The sequence below is a fragment of the Ursus arctos genome, unplaced genomic scaffold (genome assembly GCF_023065955.2).
Source record: "Ursus arctos isolate Adak ecotype North America unplaced genomic scaffold, UrsArc2.0 scaffold_7, whole genome shotgun sequence".
Taxonomy (NCBI): domain Eukaryota; kingdom Metazoa; phylum Chordata; class Mammalia; order Carnivora; family Ursidae; genus Ursus; species Ursus arctos.
The window spans coordinates 22,570,310-22,590,338 of NW_026623089.1; the positions used below are offsets into that span (position 1 = coordinate 22,570,310).

The 20,029-nt window shown below is 40.3% G+C and overlaps 1 non-coding gene across 1 annotated transcript; it reads left to right on the forward strand.

The window, feature by feature from the left end:
- Positions 1 to 15,744: 15,744 nt before the first annotated feature.
- Positions 15,745 to 15,848, forward strand: LOC113252580 (U6 spliceosomal RNA). The gene has a single exon (XR_003314931.1). It is a non-coding gene; the product is annotated as a U6 spliceosomal RNA (small nuclear RNA).
- Positions 15,849 to 20,029: the final 4,181 nt, after the last annotated feature.

Consider the following 20,029-nt stretch of genomic DNA (forward strand, 5'->3'; position numbering starts at 1 on the left):
TTGTCATGAAATACTCCAAGCCTGAAACAGATGCTAAGTCACAGGCAAGGGGTGGACAGTGGAATGCATGCTCGATCGGCTAGAACACCCACAAGACACCAAGAGCCACGCAGGCACAAGAACGAAGACAGAAGGTAATTGCCTGTCCTCTAGAGAAACCATTTTATTTGCTGATCTCCAAAAGGCCTCCTACACAACAGGTAACTCTCCCCCTAAATAAACACGGGAAGGACTTCCTATTTGCCTCGTCCCTCTGCTACAATAGCGGCTTATTCAACACCTTTGGTTAGAAGCTTTGGCTTTATAGATAGGTTTCCCATTATTTAGTATTGTTTTTCTTTCCCCTCAGAGAATGTCCTTTTGATGATAAATTTAACCTGCTCATCTGTAATCTTAAATAAGGCCATGCTTCCACGAAATTCAGCATATTTGAATTGCAAGGAAATCCTTTAAATTCCTCTTATCAAGGAATGCTGGATTTTCCTCTCTAGTCTAAAAATGTAAACGGCTGCCTGCTCAAGGCCAGAGAGGACATTGGAAGCCCTTTTCTGTTTCTGGCTCTGAATGTGAGCTGGTCTGGAAACACTTTAATCACACAGTGTAATAGAGCATGTTTTGGGGAGACTCAACTCCCCAGACTCCTATAAAGTTACAAAGCTAGTCAAGCAAGTTGTTGCAACTCAGTCTCCGTTGTGTAGAGAAAATCCCTCTGGAGTAGAGGTTATTGCTTCTAATTAGACCTCACAAATTGGGAGAGCTGGAAAATCTGGACTGGCAAGCAGGTATAATATTGGTGATTATGGGTTACTTCTGTACTGTGCACTGAACAACTTCTAAAACAAGAAAAAAAAAAAAAACGCTCACAAATTTAAAGACATTTTAGAATCCTGGCCTGACTGACCCGCTACAGGCATAGATCTGAGCCACCCCTGACTGCATGACTAGCAGTCTTTCTCTGTAACAGAACCTTTCCTTGTTAGAGGTCTGACAAAAGAGATTCCTCTCCCCCCCCCTTTTTTTTGTCTCTATAAAACACTTTCAGGGCTCTTCAGAGACCACAAGCATGGCTGAAGGACAGGAGAATCCCTTGTTGTCCACCCACCACAGGAGCCTTGTTAGCTCCAAGATCACAAATATGGATTTCAAACAGTCACTTGCTGCTTCTTGAAGCCTGAGCCCCCCTCTCTACAAATGCCCCTCTGACTCACTGGAGTAGGAGAGAAGGAAGGGCCATGAGGAAGGGTCGCTTTGTGCTCATCGCATGACACATGAAACAACATTCATATCTTGGTCTCTGGGCTGTATCACGGGAAGAGGGGCCTCAACCAGTCTTTGAATTGACCTGCAGGAGTCAGAGCAAGACTGAGCACGCCCCAGCAAGAGCAAGGAAAACAATGGTATCAGAGAATGCTCATTCCAGAGTGCTGGACTGAATTCACAAGGCTTCGTTCTATCCCATTTCAGATCTTCTGAACCATGGAGATGTCTTGGACTTATTGACAAATAATAACTTCCTTTTTTTTTTTTTTTTTTTTTTTAAACTACTCACTTAAGGGGCGCCTGGGTGGCTCAGTACGTTAAGTGTCCGACTCTTGATTTTGGTTCATGTCATGATCTCAGGGTTGTGAGATTGAGGCCCACGTCAGGCTCTGTGCTCTGCTTGAGATAATCTCTCTCTTTCCACCTCTGCCCCTCCCCACACTCTCTCTAAATAAATAAATAAAACCTTAAAAAGCAATAAAGTACTCACTTAAACCAACAGCTGTCTTTCTCCCCATGTGGATTAATTGAGAATGGCTTTAGGATCACAACTGTTTTTTTTTTTTAATTATGTTTTTAATTTCTTTTTACATGATTTTTTTAAATGATATTTTTAAACAATTACTAGGTAAAAATGTGGAAGAGCAGGCAGGCTCTCTAGAAGCACATTGAAGCTGAGTTTAGGAGCAGGACGTAGATATCCTACACCGTTTGAGCCACCTCTCTGTCTCTCTAGTTCTCACTTTGATCTCTGAGAGACTTTTTTTGGTCTCTGTGTATTCCTATGTTTCAGTGTATTGATATATAAAGTTCAAAGACTGAACAGTATGTCTCATGTAACAGATACACCTGGGAAGCTGTGACTGTCCAAAGTGGTTTAGATCATCTCTAAAGGTCATGAAATTGAACCACAGATCTTATAGCAGAAAGGGGGCTGACATCCCCATTCTTGCAAGGTAAGCATGTTTAGCAAAACAATACCCTCTCGAGCCTTCTTGGCACCCACACTGATCTCCCCAGCTAAGAGGGTGAAGTGACTAGCCTAATTCTGTAGACACCCAGAGGATCACCCCGTTAAACATGGGTCTGCCTGTCTCCCTATGACATCTGTTTTACATCATATTGTCTAATTTTATAGTCCATTTAGGTTTGGGAGCTGCATTCACTGTGATTGGGGAAGATTGATAACAATCTGGAGGATTGATAACAATCAACATGGGAAAAGAAGTTAGCAGGTCAAGCTTGAGCCACAACTGAACTCCACTTCTGTTTGGCTTGCTAGTGAGTCTAAGATAGTGCTTTTCCCCATCATTTAATCATTTTATCTCTATTCTCTTCTTCAGTCATTTTAAGAAGGGAGAAAGATCTGTTAAATCTCAGGTGTGAGTACTATACTTCGAAGATCATTCCCACCTCATCAGAAACCCTGAGTCCAGGGGCAATAGGTACCGCTCAAGAAACTCTATAAGCCCAACTGATTTGGAACAGGGATCAGCAAACTGCTATCGACAGGCCAAACCCAGTGCACCACCTGATTCTATAAAGTTTTATTGGAATACAGCCATGTCCACTTGTTCACATACTATCGCTGCTTTCGCACTACAACAACAGTGGTGAGTGGTTGACAGAGACCCTATGACCCACAAAGCCAAAATACTTACTATCTGGCCCATTTCAGGTGAAGTTTGAAGACCTCCTCTGATTTAGGAATTTGACTCAAGCTTCAATGTCAGTAAGTGGTCTAAATATGGGGAAATTATATCAAGGTAAAATCTGGTGGGGTATAAAAATTAATATAGAGACTTCAGTGTTTGCTGGAATAAGCTCTTACTAGATTAGATTCAGGAACTTTGCAAGCCAGTTGTTACACCATAAAACACGAAATTGGCCATGGTTGGAGCATTTGCACCATGGAGATCAGCAAACACTACTAATACAGATGTCATGTATGTATGTTTCTGTATTTCTGGAGAGCTAGTTTACCAATACTCGCAATGCACAATCCTCATGCTTCTTAAGAAGAAAGATGGCTAACAACAGGTTTAGAGATGAAACAGAGGGAAGAAAATCTAACCCCATGCACCTCCCTTATGTATTGGCCATGTCTGTCCCTCATGCCATGTGGACTGTAAACGATTAACATTGCCATCGACAATACAGCACATATCTGATGTCCAGAAAAATCATTCAGTCTTTTTAACCAGAAACCATGACTGACAGAGCCTATAGGTCTTATAAAGGAGCCTATAGATTTACTATTTTTCAAGGTCAGAAGTATGAGGAAGAATTAGATCAACTTCTCAGGGTGGGACACTCTGCCAAAGACACTCCACCTGGTTTTCCTTCTACCTTCTTGACTGTATAATTTTGTCTACAGTGGAGATTCTCAAATTTTAAAGATCACTAAAAGCATCCACTGTGGGTTTTTTTTTTTTTTTTTAAGATTTTATTTGACAGAGAGAGAGACAGCCAGCGAGAGGCGGAACACAAGCAGGGGGAGTGGGAGAGGAAGAAGCAGGCTCCCAGCGGAGAAGCCCGATGTGGGGCTCGATCCCAGGACCTCGGGATCACGCCCTGAGCCGAAGGCAGCCGCTTAACAACTGAGCCACCCAGGCACCCTGCATCCACTGTGTTTGTTAAAATTGTTTTTTCCAGGCTTATTATGCACAAAGTTTCATTTAGTGGATTTGGGCGGGGCTCAGAAACTGACCTTTTTAACAAGTACCTCAAGAAACTTGGTCTCAATGATCCACAAAGGGAACCTTAAAATCCTTCAATCAATTCTGGAAAATTTTAAATAACCATAAATTCCCAATATATAGAAGACCTAAGATGGTGTAAGGGTGTATTAAACACTGTTTCAGTTTGTTCCCTCCTCCTTGCTCAGAATTGTGCTATAGAACTGAAAATCTGGAAGACCCTTGGAAATCTGCTCTTCCAGAGATTTGGGAGTTTTTTTCCCTCTGACTACACAGTGTGTTCTCCTTGTCAATCCCAGTCTAGGCTCTGCCACGACTTCAGGTTTATGAACATCAGGGAATAAGACTTCTCAAAGTCAATATATACCAATATGTATATTCATGCATGTGCATAGAGAAAATGTTCAGCTCTCCTTCCTTACAGTAATTGGTGCTGGGGTGCACCACCCAGATCCCACCTCTTCTGGATAAAGACCCCTCTATTCCAGCAACTGGGAACAGATGTTGCTAGCTCACAGCTGAGTCTAAATCACTGGGCTGACCTAGAGGACCTTCCCAGGGTTCTGTCTATCCCTTGTGCTCAGTCTGCATTCATTAATAAGGGAGTACTAAGGCATCCTTTAACTTCAATTCAAGACAACTTGGAAAGACTATCTTAACTCTAGGGTTTCCGGTGAGATTAGTCAAGACCTTTGTTAAGACTGCATTGTGTAACTTCTCCCTTTGCCCAGTTCTGCTTCTCTGACCCCCGACACCCCCAGATGCTATTGCTGAAAGCACCCTTCAATGAACTATATACATGCAAATTTCTATCTCACAGCCTGTTTTCCCTGGGAACCGAGTGTGAGATACTATCCTTTAGCCTGGTTCTTAAGGACCAGTTCTAGTCCTATCTTGAATTGAATGGCTGGATTTTAGAATTAGCTATTTCCCAAGATTTCCCTCACCCATTTACAAAATACCCTGGAGGGGGCACCTGGCTGGCTCAGTCAGTAGAGCATGTGACTCTTGATCTCAGGGTCATGAGTCCAAGTTCTACATTGGGTGTGAAGCCTACCTAAAAAAAAATAAAAAATAAAAAAATATCCTGGATGGAATAGGGTAGCTAAGGAGAAAACTGTGAAGGGAAAGTTTCATCCCAAGCTTAAATCATAAATTCATTTGTTACTAAAAAAATTTTATTAAAATACTATTCTTTATAAAATACTGCATTAGTCCCTTTTGAGAATACAGTTGATCCTTGAACAACCTAGGTTTGAACTGCACAGGCCCACTTATAGGCAGATTTATTTCAATAAACAGTGCTGTAAACGCATTTTCTGTTCCTTAAGATTTTTTAATAATGTTTGCTTTTCTCTAACTTATTTTGTTGTAAGAATACAGTATATAAGACATATAACATTTAAAAAGGTGTTAACTGACTATGTTATTGGTAAGGATTCTAGTCACCAATAGGTTATTAATAGTTAAGTTTTAGGGGAGTTTAAAGTTATATTCAGATTTTTTTTTTTTTTTTTTTTTTTTTTTACCTCGCGGGGTGGAGGACGGTTTCAATGCCCCTAACTCCTGCATTGTTCAAGGGTCGACTGTACAAGGATTTATTTTAATAAAGATAGAGCCAACTCCAATGTAAAACACAACTGGTGGGGACTAGAATGGCATAATAGACTTGGTACCTGCAGAAAACATTGGCCAGGTCCTTAAGAGATGAGGGGACATTTTGATATTGAGGGGTGGGATAAGACATGCTACTTCAGGCTGGAATAATAGGAACCTATTGATAGAACCTAATGATAGAGAAACACATGCTTTTTTTTTGCTGCTGTAACAGAATAAAAATACCCATTTAAAAAGATGTCCAAGAAAACAAAGTTCAAGATCCCCACTGTGCTAGATGCAGAATTCTCTCCTAATCAGAATTCCAATTTACCAAGACCCCAGTGAATGAATCTACATAGGTGGAACCGAATATTCTTCTAAAATATTCTTTTTTAAACTCAAGCTAGAAGTGGTCTCCTAGATCAGGCAATCAATAACGGTCCCCCTCCTTGTGGGACTTAATTTGGGGACCATATTAAGAGCAGACTTGTCCTGTTCCATAGGGAATTTGAGATCAAATAGGGATTAGAAGTTAGCAAAACCATTGGCCCTGTCATAACATTTGCCACCGTATGGAAACTCCACAGGGCTTTAGGAGGACAGAATTACAGAATGCTAGGAAAGGAGGAAGCTCTTAGATATCGATTTTTTAAACCTTCTGTATATGTGGTATTCATAGCATAAGTTTGGATTCAGATTGACCAGGATTCAGATTTGCCATTATAATTCCATTTGCCATGTAATCTTAGGAAAATTGCAGAGTCTTGCTGAACCCCAAACCCTTTGTCTGTATCATGGACATAATAATGTATCACTAAAAACCTTAGTAGCAGAGAAGGTTAGTAAAGCACGTTATATAAAATAGGTACTTAATTCATAGGCTCGTCCCTTTTCTCTCCCACGTTACCTATGTAAAAAGACATCAAGGAATGAAGCTAATTAGTAGTGAAAATACAAGAATCGGGTTTTCTGGTCCTGAGATGGAATTCTAACATGATGCTTCCCTAGACTAAATTTTCGGCAAACCTTCCCTTTCAGCATGTCAAAGCCAAATGCTATTCATTATACGTGTGTTTGCAAAAACATTAGGGAAGAAAAATCGTCACCTATGACATCCAAGTAAAGGACAAGTTCTTTAGAAGCTTTTTATTATTTTAAATAAAAGTAAACCCAGAGTGGTCTAGTTCTCCTTATCCCACACCTTAATATTTTTTATTGCTCATCATTAATATGGATATGATAAGGACACATCAATATGTGTGGACTTAATTCATTCTAGATCAGATACCTTCCCTCTCATTTGCAAATTTCAGACTAGAAACTATATGTGTGACACCTGATTTTTCTTTCCACCGATACTGCTTCTGAAGTGCCAATCTCAGGCACAAAGGAAGGCTGGAAAGATCCACATGGAACAAGGATAACCAGGGTTAACAGCAACTCAGAGCATCAATCACTTTTATTGCCCCCAAGGCAGTGTTTCCATTATTTATGCTTCTGGGTGATCTGCTGTATTTATGATACAGCTAGTTGTCATGGCTTTAAAAATATGATGGATTCCTAAATTAATCCCCTATTCCTTGTCTTGTGCTTGAAGCATGGGCAGTCATAAGGAGTACAGAGGTATCTGTAATCACGAAGTTAAATGCCCATGGGTCATGATGAAGGACTGACCATTATGTCCAGAATAAGTTTGTGTCAATAATGCTAAGCTCCCCACCTATGCTTACAGATTGAGTGCTAAAATTTATTCTATCAATATTTAACAGTGCAATGAGGTTTCCTAGTTTTCCAGGGGAATGAAAACATGAATAAGACACAGATTTGACTCTTGATGTGTTTTGAGTCCACTTACAATTAATAAATGAAAACACAGAATCTGTCTTAGGAGAAGCAAAAATAAAGTGCTGGGAATTTTGTAAAAGTGAGAATACTTGCTGCTGTGATTAGGAGTGATGATAAAGAGTATGGCATTTAGGGAGACAGGAAGAATGGAAAAAGTGTTGACAAGATGGCAAACAATTCATGTTTAGAAAATGACATGGATAAAGGGATCAAAACAAAGCCAACAATTGAATGGCACACAGGAAAATATTAAGGAGAAGAGTAGGTAGGAGCCAGCTCCTGCAAGGTCAAGGAAGTTTCGAGTTAATTCTAGAAGCAATGACAAGTTTAGGTGAGGTTTTCTTTTAAGGAAAAAGTACCTGGACGTTAGGAAAATAAATTTGCCCACAGAGTTAGTATGAATTGGAATAAGGAGGGACATAAATCAGGATGTCGATTTGCAGGAATACAGGTTGTAAGAAAGGACATAGTAGGAAATGGACTGAAATATTTTAAGTCAAATTAAAAAGAAATCCTAAGGGGAAGAATAGAAAAAAATGGAGACCAACATTGCTGTTGGAATTTGACCCCGTATCAAAAATCCTTAACATGGGTTACAATGACCTATGTGATGAATCTTGCATGGACTAATAAAGCCCAGTCCTAGAACTTTTCCCACCTCACCACTCCATGCTAGACACACAGGCTTTCTTGCCGGCCGCCAAGTGGAGCAAGCACATTCTAGCATTCGGACTCTGCAGTACGGAAGAGGAAGTTATCCCCCAAATTGTTGCACGGCTCCTTCCCTTGCTTTCTCTGAGTCTTTGTTCAAAGGTGAGGCCCTGAACCCTTTACTTAAAACTGCAACCACCTCATGACCATCCCACCTCACAGCACTCCCCTTGTTGTCTATGGCACTTACTTTCATACAAACAATAGAATGCACCTATTTGATATACCATTTATTGTCTTTTTCTACCATCTTGTATATAAACTCCACACAGACGGGAGTCTGTCCAGTTCACTTACTATGTATGCCAAATGTTTAGAAGAGTTCCCGACATAGAAGAGCAGCTAGTAGATGTTTGTTGAATGAATAAACCAGTACAATTCACTCACTACTTACCCCGTTGGTTATTCTTGGATCCCACGGACCTTCATGACGTTCTACCAGTCAATGTTGGCATTTCTCCACGGCACGTGCGTCTCCAGCGTGCTTGATCGTTCACATCAGTTCCAGGTTTGACTTTGTTGGATTTCCAACTAGGACAAGAATGGCTTGTTTCAGTAAATAGAGACTGAGAACATTTTTTTTTTAAAGGACCTATTTTTCTGTACCCTTGGGAATCTTCCTCCTTCCTTGATGCCTTGTAGGCTGTTAAGAAATCCCCTGTGTTGCCTCATCATTCAAGTCTTACATTATATTTAGGATACTTTGAAATTTTAATTAGGAAATCTCTTTGAATTTAGTTCTTGGTAATTAATAGCTGTGATTAGAAACTGTTTTCCATTTTCATCATATGTTCTTTAAATCAAGCCGAACATATCGGCAGACTTTTGGCAGAAACAAAGGAAGTGATATTTAGTGTGATTTGCAGCTACCTAAGTAATTTCCATCTTTTCTCTAGTGTCTTCTCCAGAGTGGAAGCACCATTTAACTTGTCATCCCAGAGCCTACTCAGTGCCAACACATCAATACTCTGGCCCAGTCAGAATTATGGTAGTTTCTGTGTGCACAGACAGGGGAGTAAAGAGATGAGAAATTTTGAGTAATACTCACTAAAGTTTTCAATGTGGGCTTTTATTGATATCCTGCCATGTATTTTCTCTTGCCCAGTACTAAGCCAAAGGACCGTGCTCTTACTTGGGACATAAACATCAGTATTTATACAAACCGATGAGAAAAATCTTGGTGATTGTAAGCAAGTATTTGATGTGCTAAACTTCCTTTCATATAATCTGTATGGAAATTCAATGAAGCCAAAAAGTTGATAATCGATGAACAAGTAAGTCCTGAGTACCCACCATGTCCCTGACAAAGTTCTAAGGAATATGAAGTCAAAAAACATGTCCCGTCACTGACACTGCTACACAAGCAACATGTGACAAATAACAAGGGAACAAAAAAAGTAAGAAATCATGGCAATGAGCCAAATTATATCTTTTTTTAAACCTCCTGACAAATACAAGTCCTGGGTTTTTGAAAATTCAGCATAATTACTGTATTATAAAAATAATACATATAAACTATAAAGTATTTAGAGAAAGTTAAAAATGAGGAAAATTTAAAAATTTAAAAAGTGAAGAAAATAAAAATGGCTATTATAACATCTCTTAGAAATATTCTGTTCGACATTTTGGTGGGTATCGTTTCAGTATATTGTACCTCATGCTCTTTGTTTGTTCCATGCTTGTTGAATGCTCTTGGGAGTCAACAACGATAAAGTCTAAAATAGTCATTAAAATCCCTGAAAAGATGACAAAGATTTGGCACATTTACTGTGCTGACACTCTTCAAAGTTCAATTCATGATTACAAGATCCTTTCTTGGGAGATTTGAGAGATGAAAAGTGTTTTAATGACTACAGAGTTGATGATGACAACATTCTTGGCATCGGTGAGAATTTGCTGACAAGATTGCTACACTCATGAGAAATACATACAGTTGCATATACAGGGTATGGGTCTGGCACTGTGATCAAGAATAGATTGCAGCACCGGGTACAAGCCGAATTTATGGTGTAGACCTTTAGGTTCAGACTGGCAGCACCAGGCATATGCCTGGAAGCTTGTTAGAAATACAGAAACTCAGCTCCTTCAGATTCACTATTTAAGAAATTGCTTCCCCCCTCCCCTGCCAAGATTCCTAAGTGATTCCTCTGCACATAAAGTTTGAAAATACTTTCACACGCAAGCCAAGATGGTTCATTGGAGGGAGTGCTCAATGAAGCCAAGGAGGTTAGAGAAGCTTAGAAGACTCTCAACGTATACCAAGAATTTCAACATGAGTTATAAAGAAAACAAGTAGGATCAAACTACACCAAAATCAAAATAGGATCTTGAAGTGTACATACACGCTTTGTAAACAATCATAAAGATAGCAACAGTAAGAGACCAATGGTGTAAATACAATTTATGAAAGACAAACTAGAAATCGAGGACAGTTTATCCATTAGTGCATTTTCCCCTTCCATTTGGAGGAAAGATGTTCTAAAAAATACTTTAAAGATGTATCTGAAAGTTACCAAAGATCATCCTTTGAGAAAGACTAGCTTCTGTCAGGGTTAAAGAAGAAAGTTCTTGTCCCACTTTAAAAAAATTATTAATTCTTTAATTATGTGCCAAGTTTACATCAAAGACAGTCAAAATATACAAAGCCAGGCTAGAGAAATAAGGCTAATAGGACAGCTGAATATAACACTTAGGATTTATTAGTATGCAGGCAGAAATACTGAAACTGTAGTTATTTTAGGTTTTAAATTTACATGTTTGTTCCTATTGCATAATATACATAATTGTTGTAAAATTTCATGGTTGTGTTGTCTATAACAACGCATTGAGAAGTGCATTCTGAAATGTGTTTTTACTGCTGTGTTTCCCTATTCCAAAATTATACATTTACTGATTTTACTTTACTATTTTTATCTCTTTTTCCCCAAAAAGTTTGCCAATAATTTACTTAAGTTTATGAACTAGTAATGTAATAATTTATTTTTTTTCTTTTTTATTTAGGAGAAATGCTGTGTCTCCAAGTATGAGCAATTGCTTTTTTAAGAGATTCTTTCAGCAACTGTCATTGATAAATTATACCAAGAAGCCCTGTTTTTAACCTTATCCAATCTCCTATGTAAGAACCAAAAATTACCATATAACTAGGTAGAACGGAGCAGCAACAGAGAAAAAGTAAAAGTACTTCATAATGACTATATACACATATTGCTTTAGACCTAGTTGTCTCTAAATAAATGTTGGTTAATAGGTTGATAACTACTTACCTCCCAGGCACAATGTAGAATTTAAATCCATTTTTCTTCCAAGAATGTCCCCTAGCTTTCCTGAATCAGAGTCTGCTAGTGTTTTGTGAAACACTAGATGGGGACAGAATAGGGGTGGAATCTAGCCATCTGTATTTATTTAAAAGTGTCCCAATGCTTCTAATGCATTTTAAAGTTTGAAAACCAATGATTTTGGGGCACCTGGTGGCTCAGTCAGTGAAGAGTCTGCCTTTGGCTCAGGTCATGATTCTGGGGTCCTGGGATCAAGCCCCACAACCAGTTCTCTGCTCAGCAGGGAGCCTGCTTCTCCCTCCCCTCTGCCCCTCCCCACCCATCCCCCCAACTATGCTCTCATGCTCACGTTCTCTCGTGCACGCGCTCTCTCTCTCTCACACTCAAATAAATAAAATATTGAAAACCACTGATTTCAAGATCTTTACCTTGATATAGAAGATGGTTTCCTTTTAAGACCAAAAGCATACCACAGAATTTTTGCAATCTTTATTCTCTGAATTTCCATACCTTTCTAACGAAATTATTCTGGAAGGATATAGCATACTATACTGATCATTGACATCTTGTTTTGTTAGTTAGCCAGTTATCAAGATTTATTGTACGGTGGGGTAAATATTGACCTCAGCATTGGCCTATCATTTACCCATTAACTGTGTTCATCTTCTCTGCCTCAGCAGGAGACATCAGATGGGTCTCTAACTGCAGCCACAGATTTAACCATTTACCTGGAATATGTTAGAAAAATTGAAAGCAATATTGATGAGGAGAAGAGTAGAAAAATTGATTTATATAGTAAGATAAATGGCAGATATTTTAAAAAAATGTACTTGCATTTTACAAAAAAAAAAAAAAAGCTTCAATCATAAAGCTCACGTGACCAAACAAAACCAAAAAGAAATGGAAACAACATACAAGAAAAATCTGAATATGGAAAGTTTATCTTTATGATGGAAGTACACCAGTATTTACAACAGAGGTCAGTGAGTACGGAATGAACAAACCCATTCTCAAAGGCAATTTCTATTCATATCAGCAAATACAATACTGAGAGGTAGAAAAGGGGAAAAGTCAAGATAAAGAAAGGAAACAATGTCAAGGACGGACACTCTGGGCTTCTGGCAGAGTCTCCCCGGGGACTTTAAGAAAAGGACTCTTCATTTCAAGGGAGTCTGAATAGAACACTAAGAAGCTTGCTGTAAGCATGAAGGGGATGGAGCTCCTGGAAGGGGGAACCGGGCGAGTGGAGTGGAGGGAAGGAGAGATTGGAGTTGGAGAATTTGATGTCCCCAGCTCTGCCTTGGACGTCCTCAGACTTTCTTCCAACAAAACAGCCTTCCTTTCTGAAGGGACAGATGCTTCAGACAGATGGTTTTGGTTTTGAGGGGTTTAGGATTTTGGGGGGCAGGGAGGGTAACTGGTTTTGAGTTTTCTCCAGTATTGATCTACTTGATCTTTTCTACATTAAACATCAGCCAAGCAGCCTCAATAATCTATAAACCTCCTTTTGAAAAAGGGTGCTTCTGAAACCTAGGGCATCATTCTCAAAAGCTCGGTGAATACCCTTCCTGGATGGCCTTTCTCTGCTCGCTGTAGGAAGATCCCAACCTGCAGGCGTGGCAGCGTCATTTGTCCTAACGGTTCTTGAGAGGCATTTGGGAACCTGATTTCATCTCTGGGTAGAGCTGCCACACAAGCAAGTGACCTACACGTGACATGCCAGACAGTAGCTGTACTTGTGAAAAGGCGAGAGTGGCCATGTCCCCTGGAAGTTTCCCCAGTGGTACTGGGCTCACTTCTTCGTGAGCTGCTTCCAATCATCAGCTTTTAAGAGGTGTGTTCCTGGCTGTCAAGCCCCAGTGCGGCCTCATTTACACCGATAAGGAGTTCTAATAAGATACTTTAGAAAGTCACTTATACCATAAGGTATTCACATGATCTCAAGACATTTCTATTTGGCTAATAGGAAATGAAAGTGTGGATTAATGCCTTTCGCATGCCATTAAAAAACTGAGAGGGAGAAGCCTCATTTTGGCCACCAGGGGCCTTCTTCTCATGTCTGTTCACCGCTGTCTTAGCTCATCGCCTTCAGTGCTTTCAAAAGCTAAGGATGAATTTTGACTTCATAGAAAATGAGTTTAAGCCAGAAAGTCCATGTGGCCTCCAAACATTGGATTCCTGCCATGGCACGTTGCATTTCACCTTTGATTTAAAGATCGAGAACATGTGGCTTCCTAAAAATGAAAAACTCTTTTGCTCAATTTCCAAAAGGCTAATGCAAGCAGCTGTTAAAGGAGAAATAAAAAGGCAGACACCAGAATTCCAAGTAAGCCAAACTCGTACAACTGGGTCACTGATCACCTCTCCGTAACCCTGAGGAGTCAGGGTAGCAAACGGATCTCCTTCTCCCTTTATCTGACCCCTGATCAGATATAAAATTGCTGGGTATGGCCTTAAGTATACATCTTATAGAATGAGATTGGGAAAATTAATAACAAAATATGGTAAGGTAACAATGAGTGATTAAGTACCAGGCATGGTGCCAAGTGTCTTAAAAGTAGGATTTCATCAAATTCTACCAAACTAGGAAGGTAAGAACTAGTATGTCATCCCATTTTAAAGATAAGGAAAATTAAGTTGCTGGGGCGCCTGGGTGGCTCAGTCCTTAAGTGTCTGCCTTCGGCTCAGGGTGTGATCCCAGCGTTCTGGGATCGAGCCCCACATCAGGCTCCTCTGCTAGGAGGCTGCTTCTTCCTCGCCTACTCCCCCTGCTTGTGTTCTCTCTCTTGCTGGCTGTCTCTGTCAAATAAATAAATAAAATCTTTAAAAAAAAAAAAAAGAAAATTAAGTCGCTAATTTTAGTGAAAGAGATGCTATTAGAGAAACAAGCAGACTGAGTCTTTAGCCTCAGTACAGCTCTAGCTGTACTTTGACAAAATAAATGAATTTTCCAAAGGGAATTTTCCAAAGGGAATTTCTGCATTGGACAAATGCTTCAACATTTGCCTAAATAAAGGATTTCCCAAACAGTATCAAGACACATATCAATATTGAACCCTTTGCAGCTCTAACAAGCCCTTTCTGTCAGCAGATGGTGGTGACTCCGAAGCACAGCTCCGCTCAGCAGAGGTCAAACCACCTCACGATGAAGGTTGAAAGCCTGTTCAAGGACATTAAAACCCTCCTCCGAGATTATAAATCATGAAAAGTAGGAATGATGCCACTTAGACAAATTGCAGGGCTATATGGGGCTGGGGTTACACTGCTTTCTTACAGGACGGGCTGCTTTTCCTTTCTCTTAACATGCAAGTCATAACCTACATTTTCTTTTCTTTGAGATAGTGTTTCACCCTGTGAAAACTCACCTGCTCTTCCCAGCTCCTAAATTAATGCCTCCTGGCTCCTCCGAGCTCTGTTTTATGTACCACAAAAGACCGGAGGTTTGTAGGCCACCTACCACAAGGGGAAGGTAGCTGCCACCAAGGTCCACGCTCTTCCTTTTCCCTGCTCCCCCCCGCAGCCAGCCATCCCAGCAAGGAAAATGGACCCCGACTTCTCCGTTAAAGAGAAAGTCTTAGACGGTGAAGAGAAGCAGGCCATAAAGTTACCAGCTTAATTAAGCCATTACAGTTTAGGGGTTTTTAAATACAGGCAATTTGAATATATAATTAAGCCCGAGCACAGCCCCATCCTACGTTTCCCTCGGTCTTCTCAGAACCAGATTGTGACAGAAAACCGCTGAAGTCACCTCCTGGGAAGACAGAGCCAGTTCCTCATGGTCACTGTGGTCTCCACAGCGGATTTATGAGGTGGCTTCTTCCCTTGGCTTGGCCCCCAGTGGGGGGCTTGACCCCTTGGAATCCAGGTACAGAGGTCAACCCCACAGACAGTGCTGGGATGTTCAGCTTATCACCCAATGTTCTCCGGAAGGATACCCACGTGCTCTTCTATAAAGAAGCCTACAGAATGTGCTTAGGGGAAGCATGGTCTTTAGAAAAATAATTCTCCACTCCAGCCTTGAGGTTAGAGACAGGGAGCTAAGATGACAGTTTAATGTTCTTTAAATTTGACTATCCGAGGATGAGGTCAATCTAAATCCCTCCTTGGGGGCAAGTGTACGTTTGGAGAAAGTGCAGGAAGTGCATCACTTATGTGTGACCCTAACTCAGCACTTCCAGGATGAGGTGATTTTACTAGCTGATAGCAGTTTACGCCAGCAGGGTGGAATATTTCTTGTTTAATAACACAGTCAGTGCATTAGTTTGTATCTCAGATTAACTCTAATCCCTGCTGTCTCCAGTACACAGACATAAACAAGTATATACATACATGGAGATGTTAAAAGAAACTTTGCTGTGCTCACTTGGGCAGCACGTGTACTAAAATTGGAACGATGCAGACAGTAGCACGGCCCCTGCACAAGGATGACAGGCGAATTCATGAAGCCATCAGGCACAAGCCCAGTAACTATGAAACTCGCAGAAAATATAGGCAGTAAGCTCCTTGACATTGACCTTAGCGACGATTTTTTGGATTTCTCATCACAAGCAAAACCCACAAAAGCGCAACAAAACATGTGGGACTAAGCCAAACTGAAAAGCTTCTGCAAAGCAAAGGAAACCAACACAATGAAAAGGCAGCCTACCAAATGGTTGTATCTGATCAAGGGCTAATATTCAAAACGTATCAGGAACTCATGCAGCTCAATAGTCCTAAAAATGGGCTGGTTAAAAAATGCGCAGAGGATCTGAATAGACATTTTTCTAAAGACGACATGCAGACAGCAGGTACATGTGAAGGTGCTAAACATCACTGTCAGGGATCAAAACCACTAGATACCACCTGCCGCTTGTTAGAAAGGCTGCCAACAAGAAGTGCTGGTGCGGATGCAGAGAAAAGAGAAGTGTAGTGCATTGTTGTTGGAATGTTCAGTGACTGGTGCAGCCAGTATGGAAACCAGTATGGAGCTTCCTCAAAAAATTAAAAATAGAACTATCCTAGGATCTAGCCATTCCACTTTCTGGCTATTTATCTAAAAAAAAACAAAACAAAAACAAAAACACACTAATTGGAAAAGATAGGTACAGCCATGTTCACCGCAGCATTATTACAAGTTACAGAAACAACCTCAGTGTCCATTGGTGGATGAAGAGTGTTTACATGCACATACGTGTGCAGGCAAACACACACGCACACATACACGTACATATATGCTCACAAATAGGTGATAGAATATTATTCTCCCACAAAAAAGAAGGAAATTGTGCCATTTGCAACAACATGGATGGATCTTGGCATTGTGTGAAGTGCAGTAGGTAGACAGAAAAAACCAAATACCTTAGGAGCTCATACGTGAAATCTTAAAAAAAAAAAAACCAAACTCAGATACAGCGACAATATTGGTAGTTGCCCGACGCAGGGAGCGGGGGTGTGAAAGAAATGGGTGAAAGCAGTCAAAAGGTACAAACTTCCACTTTTAGAATAAATCATAAGGATGTAATGTGTAGCATGGTGAGTATAGCTAATAGTACTATGTTGTATATTTAAAAGTTACTAAGAGAATAGATCTTAAAAGTTCTCATCACAGGGGCGCCTGGGTGGCACAGCGGTTAAGCGTCTGCCTTCGGCTCAGGGCGTGATTCTGGCATTACAGGCATTACAGGATCGAGTCCCGCATCAGGCTTCTCTGCTAGGAGCCTGCTTCTTCCTCTCCCACTCCCCCTGCTTGTGTTCCCTCTCTCGCTGGCTGTCTCTCTCTCCCTCTCTGTCAAATAAATAAATAAAATCTTTAAAAAAAAAAAAAGTTCTCATCACAAGAAAGAAAAAGTAACGATGGAGGGTAAGGGGTGTTAACCAGATTTGTTGTGGCAATCATTTCATAATATACACAAATATCGAATCATTTTGTTGTACGCCTAAAGCTAATATAAGGTTATGGCAACTACACCTCAATAAAAAATAATTAAAAACTTTTGCTGGCTACATGCTTCTGATAAGAGTCCCAATCCCATACCACCGTTCCAGCTGCTGGCAATCATGTGGCCTCTCTTAAAACTAGTTCAACCTGAGAGGCAGAAGCGGTGGGGTAGGAGCTAAAGGAGCAGAGAGGTGATACGGGGGAAATGCCCTGTCATGGGTCACAGAGGAAAATGTTAAGAATCAGTGAGTCAGCAAGTTTCCTCCAGTTCTAGCAATTCTGTGTATTAACTATTTCCATAGTGATGAAACAGTTTGTGTTTTTAGATCATCCTAATAATCCATTGAAGTTGGCATTAAATCATATGTCTAAAGGATCAGTTAAAATCTAAGAAAAGTATTTTTAGGTCAAATTATACACACAGACATACATACACACATACATACATACATACATTCTCTCTCTATATATATATACACTCATGTATATATATGTGTATGTATGTGTATATATATATATATGACAGAAATTCTTAAGAGATTAGAAGCCAAGTTCCATACTTCCTAATATAAAGCTAGATTAACTTGAACCTCAATTTTACTTGTGTTCACATATAGGACTATGGTTTGCTTTCCCAAATGGTAGCCTCCCAGAAAAAATTTCTATAAACCCCAAATTATGTGTCCATCTGCCTTTCCTCTTTCCTACTAAAAGGTTAACTCAGTTGAATCCTATTTTATGTAAATCTGGTTAAATGAAAACTTATATTTGTTAAGATAAAACATACACCATGATGTACATTTGAAATGGACCCTCTAGAAATCTTCAGAGAATGTGTTCCTTTAATGAGCTTAAATGTCTGGATTAAAAGAAAACTAAAATGCATGCAGTTTCCCAAGTAAACACCTGCATTATAGGGGAACTATGCAGCGTGTTTGCAGTAGAGAGAGGGTGCCACGTGAAGATATTTGATCTTGTTTGGGAAGTTGCATTCCAAAGAAACTTCCCCTGAAATACGTTTGCATACAATAGGTAACTTTTTGAGTGTCTTAAAATTATGCTAGTGTTCTCCCTACATTTTTTAAAGATTTAAAGATTTTATGTATTTGAGAGAGAGAATACAAGCGAAGTGGGATGGAGCAGAGGGAGGAGCGGGCTCTCAGCTGAGCAGGGAGCCCGACTCAGGGCTCCATCCCAGGACCCTGACCTCATAACCTGAGCCGAAATCAAGAGCCGGACGCTTAACCAACTAAGCCACCAGGTGCCCCAAGATATGTATTTTTGATGTGCACCTTACACCCAGTAAGACTTGATAAATCCTTGTTTTGAATCACCCTTAAGAGGAACACTAAAAAGCAAAATCTATAGGATGGAATGAAAGGAAGAAAATAATAGTGCAGATGGTCATATCTAAAGGATAGGGTAACTCTGTGATGCTGTCCCAGGTTTTGCCAACTCACGTTTATGAATCCTCTGAATTTCTTCAGTTCCTTGGGCCACATGGGAGAACATCCTGTACTTCCAAAGGCACCCAGCCAGCTATCCAAGCACCTTCAAAGTTGAGAGTCCTCGCTTTGAACTGAGCTCACCAACGCCTGCAACTCTGGAGACTGAGGTGAGTGAGGGCTGCTCGGTGTTATAAATAGTAACGCCACAGCTCACAGCCAAATGCCATTGGGTCAATTACCCAGTACAATGGTTCTCAAACTATGGCAACTATCAGAATCACCTGAAGGGCTTATAAAAACACAAGGTGCTTGATTCCATCCCCAGGGTTTCTGAATAAGGAGGTCGAGACTAGGACCCGAGAATTTAATTTCTCAAAATTTCCCAGGTGCTGCTGAGGCTGCTAGGGTAAAGTATGGGGATGATATTTTTGAGGACCTCTGGTCTAGGGGGCCCAATTGCCTTTCAGATGAATAGGAGCTTTTCTAGAAACATCTGTCAACAAAAGTCCCTGGCCCTTCTGTCCTCAGTGAGGATTTGAGTAGGTGTAATAGGGGCATGGACTGTGAGCAGGAGGTGAGAAGGTCAAGTGCATTAGATTTCTATTCCATCCATCCTCAAGCTCTAGGGCTGAGAACTATAGGGATTCCAGGTGCCCGGTGGGTTTTCAGGTAATTAAGCTTTTAAAGGATGAAGTCTGCCAGCTTGCAGTTTGAAGGCAAGCAGCCAAAAACTCATGAGAGGAAAAAAGATATGGCCTTAAGGTGCTTGCCCAGAAGTTTTGAATTCATCTGATATAACCAGGTCATGACTTGAGGGGGAAGAAATTCTGCTTGTTAGAATAATCACTTACATTTCCTAACATTTGGGGAGAAGACCTCAGGGAAAGGTAGTTCTCTTTAAACTCTGCAGATTTGTGGATTGCATCCCCTCACAGGTGTAGCCCTTGGAGACTATGTAATTAAGAAAATGGAATAGTGTAGGAACATCTGCATACAGAGTTAAGATGATTGGAATGAATCATACGTCTGTCATAGAGGAACTGATGTTAGGCATCTATAATCATAGCTTGATTATCAAACTATCCTAAATAGAAATAGAAATGGGATACAGAGTAAAGAGAGGTTTCTGAGCTAGGGGTTAAAGGACAAATAGAAAGCAGGTGTTCCTAAACAGAGCTTTACTGTTGCATTTATCTGCACTACTCAAGTAATTTCGAAAGAGACGACTTCATTGAATAGTCTTTGAGGAAGTATGGTTTTATTTCTCATCCTTGT